This window comes from Oncorhynchus kisutch, unplaced genomic scaffold, assembly GCF_002021735.2.
Source record: "Oncorhynchus kisutch isolate 150728-3 unplaced genomic scaffold, Okis_V2 scaffold1076, whole genome shotgun sequence".
Lineage (NCBI taxonomy): Eukaryota > Metazoa > Chordata > Actinopteri > Salmoniformes > Salmonidae > Oncorhynchus > Oncorhynchus kisutch.
Window position 1 is genome coordinate 1073 of NW_022263021.1, and position 12123 is coordinate 13195.

The following is a 12123-nucleotide window of genomic DNA, read 5'->3' on the forward strand; positions in this document are numbered from 1 at the left end:
TTATTAGTTAGAGGCCAGAGAGTCAATCCAGGGCTAGTACTTGTTAGTTAGAGCCAGAGAGTTAATCCAGGGCTAGTACTTGTTAGTTAGAGCCAGAGAGTTAATCCAGGGCTAGTACTTGTTAGTTAGAACCACAGAGTTAATCCAGGGCTAGTACTTGTTAGCTAGAACCACAGAGTTAATCCAGGGCTAAGTACTTGTTAGTTAGAACCACAGAGTTTAATCCAGGGCTAGTACTTGTTAGTTAGAGACAGAGTTATTCCAGGCTAGTACTTGTTGAGTAGAGACAGAATTATCCAGGGCTAGTGACTTGTTAGTTAGAACCACAGAGTTAATCCAGGGCTAGTACTTGTTAGTTAGAGCCAGAGTTAATCCAGGGTTATTAACTTGTTAGTTAGAACCACAGAGTTAATCCAGGGCTAGTACTTGTAGTTATATCCAGAGAGTAATCAGTGGAGAGTACTTGTTCGTTAGAGCCAGAGAGTTAATCCAGGGCTAGTACTTGTTAGTTAGAGCCACAGAAGTTAATCCAGGATAGTACTTGTAGTTAGAGACAGAGTTAATCCAGGGCTAGTACTTCTTAGTTAGAGATAGAAAGTTAATCGAGGGCTAGTAATTGTTAGTTAGAGACAGAGAGTTTAATCCAGGGATAGTACTGTGTTAGTTAGAACCACAGGTTAATCCAGGGCTAGTACGTGTTAGTTAAGAGCAGAGAGTTAATCCAGGGCTATACTTGTTAGTTAGAGACAGAGAGTTAATCCAGGGCTAGTACTTGTTAGTTAGAGCCACAGAGTTAATCCAGGGCTAGTACTTGTTAGTTAGAGACAAGAGAGTTTAATCCAGGGGCTAGTACTTGTTAGTTAGAGCCACAGAGTTAATCCAGGGCTAGTACTTGTTAGTTAGAGCCACAGATTTAATCCAGGGGCTAGTACTTGTTAGTTAGAGACAGAGAGTTAATCGAGGGCCTAGTACTTGTTAGTTAGAGCCACAGAGTTAATCCAGGGATAGTACTTGTTAGTTAGAACCACAGAGTTAATCCAGGGCTAGTACTTGTTAGTTAAGAGACAGAGAGTTAATCCAGGGCTAGTACTTGTTAGTTAGAGACAGAGAGTTAATCCAGGGCTAGTACTTGTTAGTTAGAGATAGAGTTAATCCAGGGATAGCACTTGTTAGTTAGAACCACAGAGTTAATCCAGGGCTAGTACTTGTTAGTTAGAGACAGAGAGTTAATCCAGGGCTAGTACTTGTTAGTTAGAGCCACAGAGTTAATCCAGGGATAGTACTTGTTAGTTAGAAACCACAGAGTTAATCCAGGGCTAGTACTTGTTAGTTAGAGACAGAGAGTTAATCCAGGGCTAGTACTTGTTAGTTAGAGCCACAGAGTTAATCCAGGGATAGCACTTGTTAGTTAGAGCCAGATAATATTGTAAAGAATGGACTCATTATGATATAGTGTTGAATTGAAATTTTTCTTCACATATACTAGCCACTGTATTCTGCCTGTTGTGCTGATGGTAAATTACCTCATTACCATCTGTTACTGTCCTCGTCATTCTCTCTCAGCACTTAACCTCTATGGCAGGGGTTGGCAACTGGCAGCCCTCGTGCCAAAATCGGCCTGCCAGTCATTTGTTTTGGGGCCCCCCAAAGCTTTTTGCAAAAAAACATTACAATAATAATTGGTCCAAAAAGTCTAAAAACCGCCAGGAATCCAGAGAAAAAAAGAAATTTGATCGCGTCTCAATGTAATCAAGCTATGAAATTACTGTTATATTCAAATACAATCTATTTTTGGGTCAATTGAATTGTGGTCAATTTAGAGTGTTTATTATTATGTTCCATTCTCCCAACCATCTACTCTGACATGAATCAGCCCTAGGCTGAATGTAGTTACCTACCTCTGCCCTATGGTGTGCTTTTCCAAACACATCACAGGAAAACTAACAAGTAGTTAGTCATGTTCCAATAGGTTATATTGTCACTGATCAGGGAACCAAATTCAACTCTAAGCTCATAAAGCAGCATCACAGACAGCATGGCACAACCCCTTACCACCCTCAAACTGACGGGCTGGTTGAACGTTTCAGCGAGGTGCTCCGAGTTATTTTGTTCTAAAGTGTGTGGTCCTACTCACCTACAGTATATACAGAGAGAACCTGCTGGAATTGTGGTTAGGGGTTATTGTGGTTAGGGAGTGGTAGTTAACTGACCTCTATATACAGTATAGAGACGAGTCACTACTTTCTTCCTAATGCGTGTGGTCCTACTCCATATACAGAGACGAGTAACAGTTGTTCTGTTATTAATATGCAAATTATATAAGGTTGATATACTCACCTATATACAGAGAGGAGTCTTTCATCTTGACGTGGTCGTCTATGTAGGACACCCCTAGAGGCTGTACTGGTGTTGCCCCGATCCCCAGCAGTACCTGGGCCCCTATCAGCAGCAGGTACATCATGTTGGTGTTGGACTTGTTCCCACACAGGAAGGCAGAGTCTCTGCCCTCAGTCCTGGTCATGTTGGAACACACATCCCTCCCGTCCTCTGCGTGCCACCCATCCCCGGCCTCATACTCATACTGGTGGGTCAGGAACTCTGGCAGGGGCGGAGAGCAGCGCGCCCAGCGCCATGACGAGGCCCCCACAGCCAATCAGACGCGGCCGGTGGGGCCTTTGCGCCGAAGTAGCTGACAAATAGGATGAGGGCCAGGTTGCCGATCTCGAAGCTGCTGGCGATCACGCCCACGTCGGCGGACTGGAGGTTGAAGCGGCGCTCCAGGGTGGTCAGAACACTCACCTAGAAACACAATGTTATATCTGTCTACGTAGTGTGGGGGGAGAGGGCTATCTGTCTATGTAGTTTGGGGGAGAGGGCTATCTGTCTATGTAGTGTGGAGGAGAGGGCTATCTGTCTATGTAGTGTGGAGGAGAGGGCTATCTGTCTATGTAGTGTGGAGGAGGGCTATCTGTACTATGTAGTGTGGAGGAGAGGGATATCTGTCTATGTAGTGTGGAGGAGAGGGATATCTGTAGTATGTAGTGTGGAGGAGAGGGATATCTGTAGTATGTAGTGTGGAGGAGAGGGATATCTGTCTATGTAGTGTGGAGGAGAGGGATATCTGTCTATGTAGTGTGGAGGAGAGGGATATCTGTCTATGTAGTGTGGGGGAGAGGGATATCTGTCTATGTAGTGTGGAGGAGAGGGATATCTGTCTATGTAGTGTGGAGGAGAGGGATATCTGTCTATGTAGTGTGGAGGAGAGGGATATCTGTCTATGTAGTGTGGAGGAGAGGGATATCTGTAGTATGTAGTGTGGAGGAGAGGGATATCTGTCTATGTAGTGTGGAGGAGAGGGATATCTGTAGTATGTAGTGTGGAGGAGAGGGATATCTGTCTATGTAGTGTGGAGGAGAGGGATATCTGTAGTATGTAGTGTGGAGGAGAGGGATATCTGTCTATGTAGTGTGGAGGAGAGGGATATCTGTCTATGTAGTGTGGAGGAGAGGGATATCTGTAGTATGTAGTGTGGAGGAGAGGGATATCTGTCTATGTAGTGTGGAGGAGAGGGATATCTGTAGTATGTAGTGTGGGGGAGAGGGATATCTGTAGTATGTAGTGTGGAGGAGAGGGATATCTGTCTATGTAGTGTGGAGGAGAGGGATATCTGTCTATGTAGTGTGGAGGAGAGGGATATCTGTCTATGTAGTGTGGAGGAGAGGGATATCTGTAGTATGTAGTGTGGAGGAGAGGGATATCTGTAGTATGTAGTGTGGAGGAGAGGGATATCTGTCTATGTAGTGTGGAGGAGAGGGATATCTGTAGTATGTAGTGTGGGGGAGAGGGATATCTGTCTATGTAGTGTGGAGGAGAGGGATATCTGTCTATGTAGTGTGGAGGAGAGGGATATCTGTAGTATGTAGTGTGGAGGAGAGGGATATCTGTCTATGTAGTGTGGAGGAGAGGGATATCTGTGATATGTAGTGTGGGGGAGAGGGATATCTGTCTATGTAGTGTGGAGGAGAGGGATATCTGTCTATGTAGTGTGGAGGAGAGGGATATCTGTCTATGTAGTGTGGGGGAGAGGGCTATCTGTCTATGTAGTGTGGAGGAGAGGGATATCTGTCTATGTAGTGTGGAGGAGAGGGATATCTGTAGTATGTAGTGTGGGGGAGAGGGATATCTGTGATATGTAGTGTGGAGGAGAGGGATATCTGTCTATGTAGTGTGGAGGAGAGGGCTATCTGTAGTATGTAGTGTGGAGGAGAGGGCTATCTGTCTATGTAGTGTGGGGGAGAGGGATATCTGTAGTATGTAGTGTGGAGGAGAGGGCTATCTGTCTATGTAGTGTGGAGGAGAGGGCTATCTGTCTATGTAGTGTGGGGGAGAGGGATATCTGTCTATGTAGTGTGGAGGAGAGGGATATATGTAGTATGTAGTGTGGAGGAGAGGGATATCTGTCTATGTAGTGTGGAGGAGAGGGATATCTGTAGTATGTAGTGTGGAGGAGAGGGATATCTGTCTATGTAGTGTGGAGGAGAGGGATATCTGTAGTATGTAGTGTGGAGAGGGATATCTGTAGTATGTAGTGTGGGGGAGAGGGATATCTGTCTATGTAGTGTGGGGGAGAGGGATATCTGTAGTATGTAGTGTGGGGGAGAGGGATATCTGTAGTATGTAGTGTGGAGGAGAGGGATATCTGTAGTATGTAGTGTGGGGGAGAGGGATATCTGTCTATGTAGTGTGGAGGAGAGGGATATCTGTAGTATGTAGTGTGGAGGAGAGGGATATCTGTAGTATGTAGTGTGGAGGAGAGGGATATCTGTCTATGTAGTGTGGAGGAGAGGGATATCTGTAGTATGTAGTGTGGAGGAGAGGGATATCTGTAGTATGTAGTGTGGAGGAGAGGGCTATCTGTCTATGTAGTGTGGAGGAGAGGGATATCTGTCTATGTAGTGTGGGGGAGAGGGATATCTGTCTATGTAGTGTGGAGGAGAGGGATATCTGTAGTATGTAGTGTGGGGGAGAGGGATATCTGTAGTATGTAGTGTGGAGGAGAGGGATATCTGTAGTATGTAGTGTGGAGGAGAGGGATATCTGTCTATGTAGTGTGGAGGAGAGGGATATCTGTCTATGTAGTGTGGAGGAGAGGGATATCTGTCTATGTAGTGTGGAGGAGAGGGATATCTGTAGTATGTAGTGTGGAGGAGAGGGATATCTGTAGTATGTAGTGTGGAGGAGAGGGCTATCTGTAGTATGTAGTGTGGAGGAGAGGGCTATCTGTCTATGTAGTGTGGGGGAGAGGGATATCTGTAGTATGTAGTGTGGAGGAGAGGGCTATCTGTCTATGTAGTGTGGAGGAGAGGGCTATCTGTCTATGTAGTGTGGGGGAGAGGGATATCTGTCTATGTAGTGTGGAGGAGAGGGATATATGTAGTATGTAGTGTGGAGGAGAGGGATATCTGTCTATGTAGTGTGGAGGAGAGGGATATCTGTAGTATGTAGTGTGGAGGAGAGGGATATCTGTCTATGTAGTGTGGAGGAGAGGGATATCTGTAGTATGTAGTGTGGAGAGGGATATCTGTAGTATGTAGTGTGGGGGAGAGGGATATCTGTCTATGTAGTGTGGGGGAGAGGGATATCTGTAGTATGTAGTGTGGGGGAGAGGGATATCTGTAGTATGTAGTGTGGAGGAGAGGGATATCTGTAGTATGTAGTGTGGGGGAGAGGGATATCTGTCTATGTAGTGTGGAGGAGAGGGATATCTGTAGTATGTAGTGTGGAGGAGAGGGATATCTGTAGTATGTAGTGTGGAGGAGAGGGATATCTGTCTATGTAGTGTGGAGGAGAGGGATATCTGTAGTATGTAGTGTGGAGGAGAGGGATATCTGTAGTATGTAGTGTGGAGGAGAGGGCTATCTGTCTATGTAGTGTGGAGGAGAGGGATATCTGTCTATGTAGTGTGGGGGAGAGGGATATCTGTCTATGTAGTGTGGAGGAGAGGGATATCTGTAGTATGTAGTGTGGGGGAGAGGGATATCTGTAGTATGTAGTGTGGAGGAGAGGGATATCTGTAGTATGTAGTGTGGAGGAGAGGGATATCTGTCTATGTAGTGTGGAGGAGAGGGATATCTGTCTATGTAGTGTGGAGGAGAGGGATATCTGTCTATGTAGTGTGGAGGAGAGGGATATCTGTAGTATGTAGTGTGGAGGAGAGGGATATCTGTCTATGTAGTGTGGAGGAGAGGGATATCTGTAGTATGTAGTGTGGGGGAGACGAGGAGCCTATAAGGTTGACATCTCAAATCAAATCACACTTTATTTGTCAAATGCGCTGAACACAACCTCTTATAAGGGCTTGTTAAGTAATTTGACTGTAAGGTCTACCTGTTGTCGACCTGTTCACCTGTTGTATTCAGCATTTCACTGTAAGGTCTACCTGTTGTCTACCTGTTCACCTGTTGTAGTCAGCATTTCACTGTAAGGTCTACCTGTTGTCTACCTGTTCACCTGTTGTATTCAGCATTTCACTGTAAGGTCTACCTGTTGTCTACCTGTTCACCTGTTGTATTCAGCATTTCACTGTAAGGTCTACCTGTTGTCTACCTGTTCACCTGTTGTATTCAGCATTTCACTGTAAGGTCTACCTGTTGTTCACCTGTTGTATTCAGCATTTCACTGTAAGGTCTACCTGTTGTCTACCTGTTCACCTGTTGTATTCAGTATTTCACTGTAAGGTCTACCTACACCTGTTGTATTCGGTGCATGTGACAATACAATTTGATTTGATCTAGGGCCTTCTGGTCAACATTTGGGTTCTAATATCATGATCTACATCTATTATTGAATAATGTGGCGATTTAGTAAGTTGAGGAGACTAAACTGCTGGGTGTAACCCTAGACTGTATGTTGAGGAGATTAAACTGCTGGGTGTAACCCTAGACTGTAAGTTGAGGAGACTAAACTGCTGGGTGTAACCCTAGACTGTAAGTTGAGGAGACTAAACTGCTGGGTGTAACCCTAGACTGTAAGTTGAGGAGACTAAACTGCTGGGTGTAACCCTAGACTGTAAGTTGAGGAGACTAAACTGCTGGGTGTAACCCTAGACTGTAAGTTGAGGAGACTAAACTGCTGGGTGTAACCCTAGACAGTAAGTTGAGGAGACTAAACTGCTGGGTGTAAACCTAGATAGTAAGTTGAGGAGACTAAACTGCTGGGTGTAACCCTAGACTGTAAGTCAAAACAGTGCCAGTCAAAAGTTTGGAAAAACAGCAGAATACAGTGCTAGATTAATACCATAGTAACTAGTTCTACAAATATAGTCTAGATTAATACCATAGTAACTAGTTCTACAAATACAGCTCTCTGGCCTAGCCAGTACTCTGACACCATAGTAACTAGGTCTATATGGGGCTGCAGGTAGCCTAGTGGTTAGAGCTTTGGGCCAGTAACCGAAAGGTAACCAAACACCTGAAGGTACCACGTTCATCTGTACAAACAATAGTACGCAAATATAAACACCATAGGACCACGCGGCCGTCATACCGCTCAGGAAGGAGATGCGTTCTGTCTCCTAGAGATGAACGCACTTTGGTGAGAAAAGTGCAAATCAATCCCAGAACAACAGCAAAGGACCGTGTGAAGATGATGAAGGAAACAGGTACAAAAGTATCTATATCCGCAGTAAAACAAGTCCTATATCGACATAACCTGAAAGGCCACTCAGCAAGGAAGAAGCCACTGCACCAAAACCGCCATAAAAAAACCAGACTACGGTTTGCAACTGCACATGGGGACAAAGATCGTACTTTTTGGAGAAATGTCCTCTGGTCTGATGAAACAAAAATAGAACTTTTTGGCCATAATGACCAGCGTTATATTTGTAGGAAAAAGGGGGAGGCTTACAAGCCGAAGAACACCATCCCAACCGTGAAGCATGGGGGTGGCAGCATCATGTTGTGGGGGTGCTTTGCTGCAGGAGGGATTGGTGCACTTCACAAAATAGATGGCTTCATGAGGCAGGAAAATTATGTGGATATATTGAAGCAACATCTCAAGACATCAGTCAGGAAGTTAAAGCTTGGTCGCAAATGGGTCTTCCAAATGGACAATGACCACAAGCATACTTCCAAAGTTATGGCAAAATGGCTAAAGGACAACAAAGTCAAGGTATTCACAAAGCCCTGACCTCAATCCTGTAGAAAATGCGTGGGCAGAACTGAAAAAGCGTGTGCGAGCAAGGAGGCCTACAAACCTAATTCACTTACACCAGCTCTGTCAGGAGGAATGGGCCAAAATTCAGCCAACTTATTGTGGGAAGCTTGTGGAAAGCTACCTGAAACGTTTGACCCAAGTTAAACAATTTATAGACAATGCTACCAAATACTAATTGAGTGAATGTAAACTTCTGACACACGTGTGATGAAAGAAATAAAAGCTGAAAGAAATCATTTTCTCTACTATTATTCTGACATTTCACATTCTTAAAATAAAGTGGTGATCCGAACTGACCTGAAACAGGGAATTTTTACTAGGATTAAATGTCAGGAATTGTGAAAAATATATTTGGTTAAGGTGTATGTAAAGGTGTATGTAAACTTCCCACTTCAACTGTATGTCTGAGTGTTGAAGCGTGTCCCTAATTATCCTTAAATTAAAAAGCAAGAGAATGGTGCCGTCTGGTTTGCTTAAACTAAGGAATTTTAAATGATTCATACTTTTACTTTTGATACTTAAGTATACTTTAACAATTACATTTCCTTTTGATACTTAAGTATATTTAAAACAGAATACTTTTAGACTTTAACTCAAGTTGGAATTTACTTGGTGACTTTTTCTATTAAGGTACAGTGCCTTGCGAAAGTATTCGGCCCCCTTGAACTTTGCGACCTTTTGCCACATTTCAGGCTTCAAACATAAAGATATAAAACTGTATTTTCTTGTGAAGAATCAACAACAAGTGTGACACAATCATGAAGTGGAACGACATTTATTGGATATTTCAAACTTTTTTAACAAATCAAAAACTGAAAAATTGGGCGTGCAAAATTATTCAGCCCCTTTACTTTCAGTACAGCAAACTCTCTCCAGAAGTTCAGTGAGGATCTCTGAATGATCCAATGTTGACCTAAATGACTAATGATGATAAATACAATCCACCTGTGTGTAATCAAGTCTCCGTATAAATGCACCTGCACTGTGATAGTCTCAGAGGTCCGTTAAAAGCGCAGAGAGCATCATGAAGAACAAGGAACACGCCAGGCAGGTCCGAGATACTGTTGTGAAGAAGTTTAAAGCCGGATTTGGATACAAAAAGATTTCCCAAGCTTTAAACATCCCAAGGAGCACTGTGCAAGCGATAATATTGAAATGGAAGGAGTATCAGACCACTGCAAATCTACCAAGACCTGGCCGTCCCTCTAAACCTTCAGCTCATACAAGGAGAAGACTGATCAGAGATGCAGCCAAGAGGCCCATGATCACTCTGGATGAACTGCAGAGATCTACAGCTGAGGTGGGAGACTCTGTCCATAGGACAACAATCAGTCGTATATTGCACAAATCTGGCCTTTATGGAAGAGTGGCAAGAAGAAAGCCATTTCTTATAAGTGTTGTTTAAAGTTTGCCACAAGCCACCTGGGAGACACACCAAACATGTGGAAGAAGGTGCTCTGGTCAGATGAAACCATGCAAAACGTTATGTTTGGCGTAAAAGCAACACAGCTCATCACCCTGAACACCCTATCCCCACTGTCAAACATGGTGGTGGCAGCATCATGGTTTGGGCCTGCTTTTCTTCAGCAGGGACAGGGAAGATGGTTAAAATGGATGTGAAGATGGATGGAGCCAAATACAGGACCATTCTGGAAGAAAACCTGATGGAGTCTGCAAAAGACCTGAGACTGGGACGGCGATTTGTCTTCCAACAAGACAATGATCCAAAACATAAAGCAAAATCTACAATGGAATGGTTCAAAAATAAACATATCCAGGTGTTAGAATGGCCAAGTCAAAGTCCAGACCTGAATCCAATCGAGAATCTGTGGAAAGAACTGAAAACTGCTGTTCACAAATGCTCTCCATCCAACCTCACTGAGCTCGAGCTGTTTTGCAGGGAGGAATGGGAAAAAATGTCAGTCTCTTGATGTGCAAAACTGATAGAGACATACCCCAAGCGACTTACAGCTGTAATCGCAGCAAAAGGTGGCGCTACAAAGTATTAACTTAAGGGGGCTGAATAATTTTGCACGCCCAATTTTTCAGTTTTTGATTTGTTAAAAAAGTTTGAAATATCCAATAAATGTCGTTCCACTTCATGATTGTGTCCCACTTGTTGTTGATTCTTCACAAAAAAATACAGTTTTATATCTTTATGTTTGAAGCCTGAAATGTGGCACTGTATCTTTACTTTTCCTCAAGTATGACAATTGGGTACTTTTTCCACCACTTGTGGTTAGGGGGCTTGGACATAAGGGGACACTATTAATTGTACACTAAGCACTGCACTACAGACCAGCCCAACACCTCAAATCAAATTGCCCACATCTGCATTATTGAAAATATGTCAACTGAAATTAGGAGGGGGGTCTGGTGGTACAACAACAGTTATTCAACAAATCTATTATTCACCATGGGTATCATAGCCCCAGCTAGTTCCAACAGTTATAATCAAAAGCAGTGTTGGTTTATCTGCAGGTTCATACTGATGAGGCCTGTCATAAATACAGTATCAGCCATGTGATGCTGGTGCTCCACTGCTGAATACCACCTGCCTGCCTCACGACAGAGGCCCATAATCTGTTAAGAAGATGTAGCCTAACTGCCATCAAAATACACATTTTATATTGAGACCAGATGTCACCTGGTGAACCGGTCAAAAACGTGTTTGTGCGTTGTTACGTGTCGTGGCAACCATTCTACTGGTGCAGTCTCTTAACCTGATGCGTATGCGTTATAAATCAATGGACAGTGGAAATTGGAAGGCTCCGTGATATGAGCCTGATTTCATGTGAACACAAAACAACACCGCCGGCGACATTGTTGTGCATGAACGTTGATTCTGGCGAGCTCCGTGTGTAAGGGCCACTTGACCTAACGTCACAGTTTCTCACCAAAAGAAAAGCGCCTACATCGCATGTGAAGGGGAACAAACATGATTTCCCAACACTGGAAGGTTGGGACGTTCGACAGCGTTCTGAGAGGATAACTTACCAGATACGCGCCAACCGTCCCCTGCGCCAGCATCAGCGCACATTCCGATACTAGAAATATTTTGATATTAGAAAAACATGAAGTATGTTTCTGGTTATCATCGTGTTCGGGGTCTTCGGTACTCCTCTCTGTACAGATCTGATTTTTCACCTGCATCCTTTCAGAAAAGGTACGGCTGGAAGCTACACAGATCCAGTCTAATGATGACCATTTCCAGCGAGATAACTTAGTCTATTGCAGGAGAACTAGCTGTCACTAGCCGGTTCGAATTATTAACCCTGCTACAGTATGTCCACACAACATAAACATGGTCGGAAAACGGCAATACATTATTCTGAAGACCTTATTGGTCTGGTGGTCCGGGCGGCTTCTAAACATCCCTGGTGCGTCGACTCAGCTCCAGCAGGAATGAATGCCCCCCATCAGACGTAACGTTGAAGGACATTGTTTTTTCCGCCGACGGTATATTGATATCTCTAACCGCGGCAATGATCAAATTCCATAACAGCGGACAGTCTCCATATCGTGCAGGTTGTTTTTCACAGAGAAATGCAATGATCACACACCGTACCGTGCGTGTTGCGTTACTACGTAGCCACCTCTCTCAGTGCAGCTGGATAACCTGCACCAAAATACCACCCCCAAGCTCTCTCTCTCTACCCCTCTTTCTCTCTGCCTAATTCGCTCTCTCTGCCTATTTCTCTCCATTTCTCTGTCCATTTCTCTAGCTCTCTGCTCTCCCTTTCATCTCTATCACATCTTACATTTAAGTAGTCCATCCATTCCTGACTATATTCAACTTTACGAGATTACCCAGACTATTTACATTGCCTGCCCCCCTGTTTTTACATTGCTGCTACTCACTGTTTCTTATCTATGCAGTCACTTTACCACTACCTACATGCACAAATG

At 44.0% G+C, this 12123-nt stretch overlaps 1 pseudogene; it reads right to left on the reverse strand.

The window, feature by feature from the left end:
- Positions 1 to 2314: 2314 nt before the first annotated feature.
- Positions 2315 to 11743, reverse strand: LOC116364447 (solute carrier organic anion transporter family member 3A1-like; annotated as a pseudogene).
- Between the last annotated feature and the right edge of the window lie 380 nt (positions 11744 to 12123).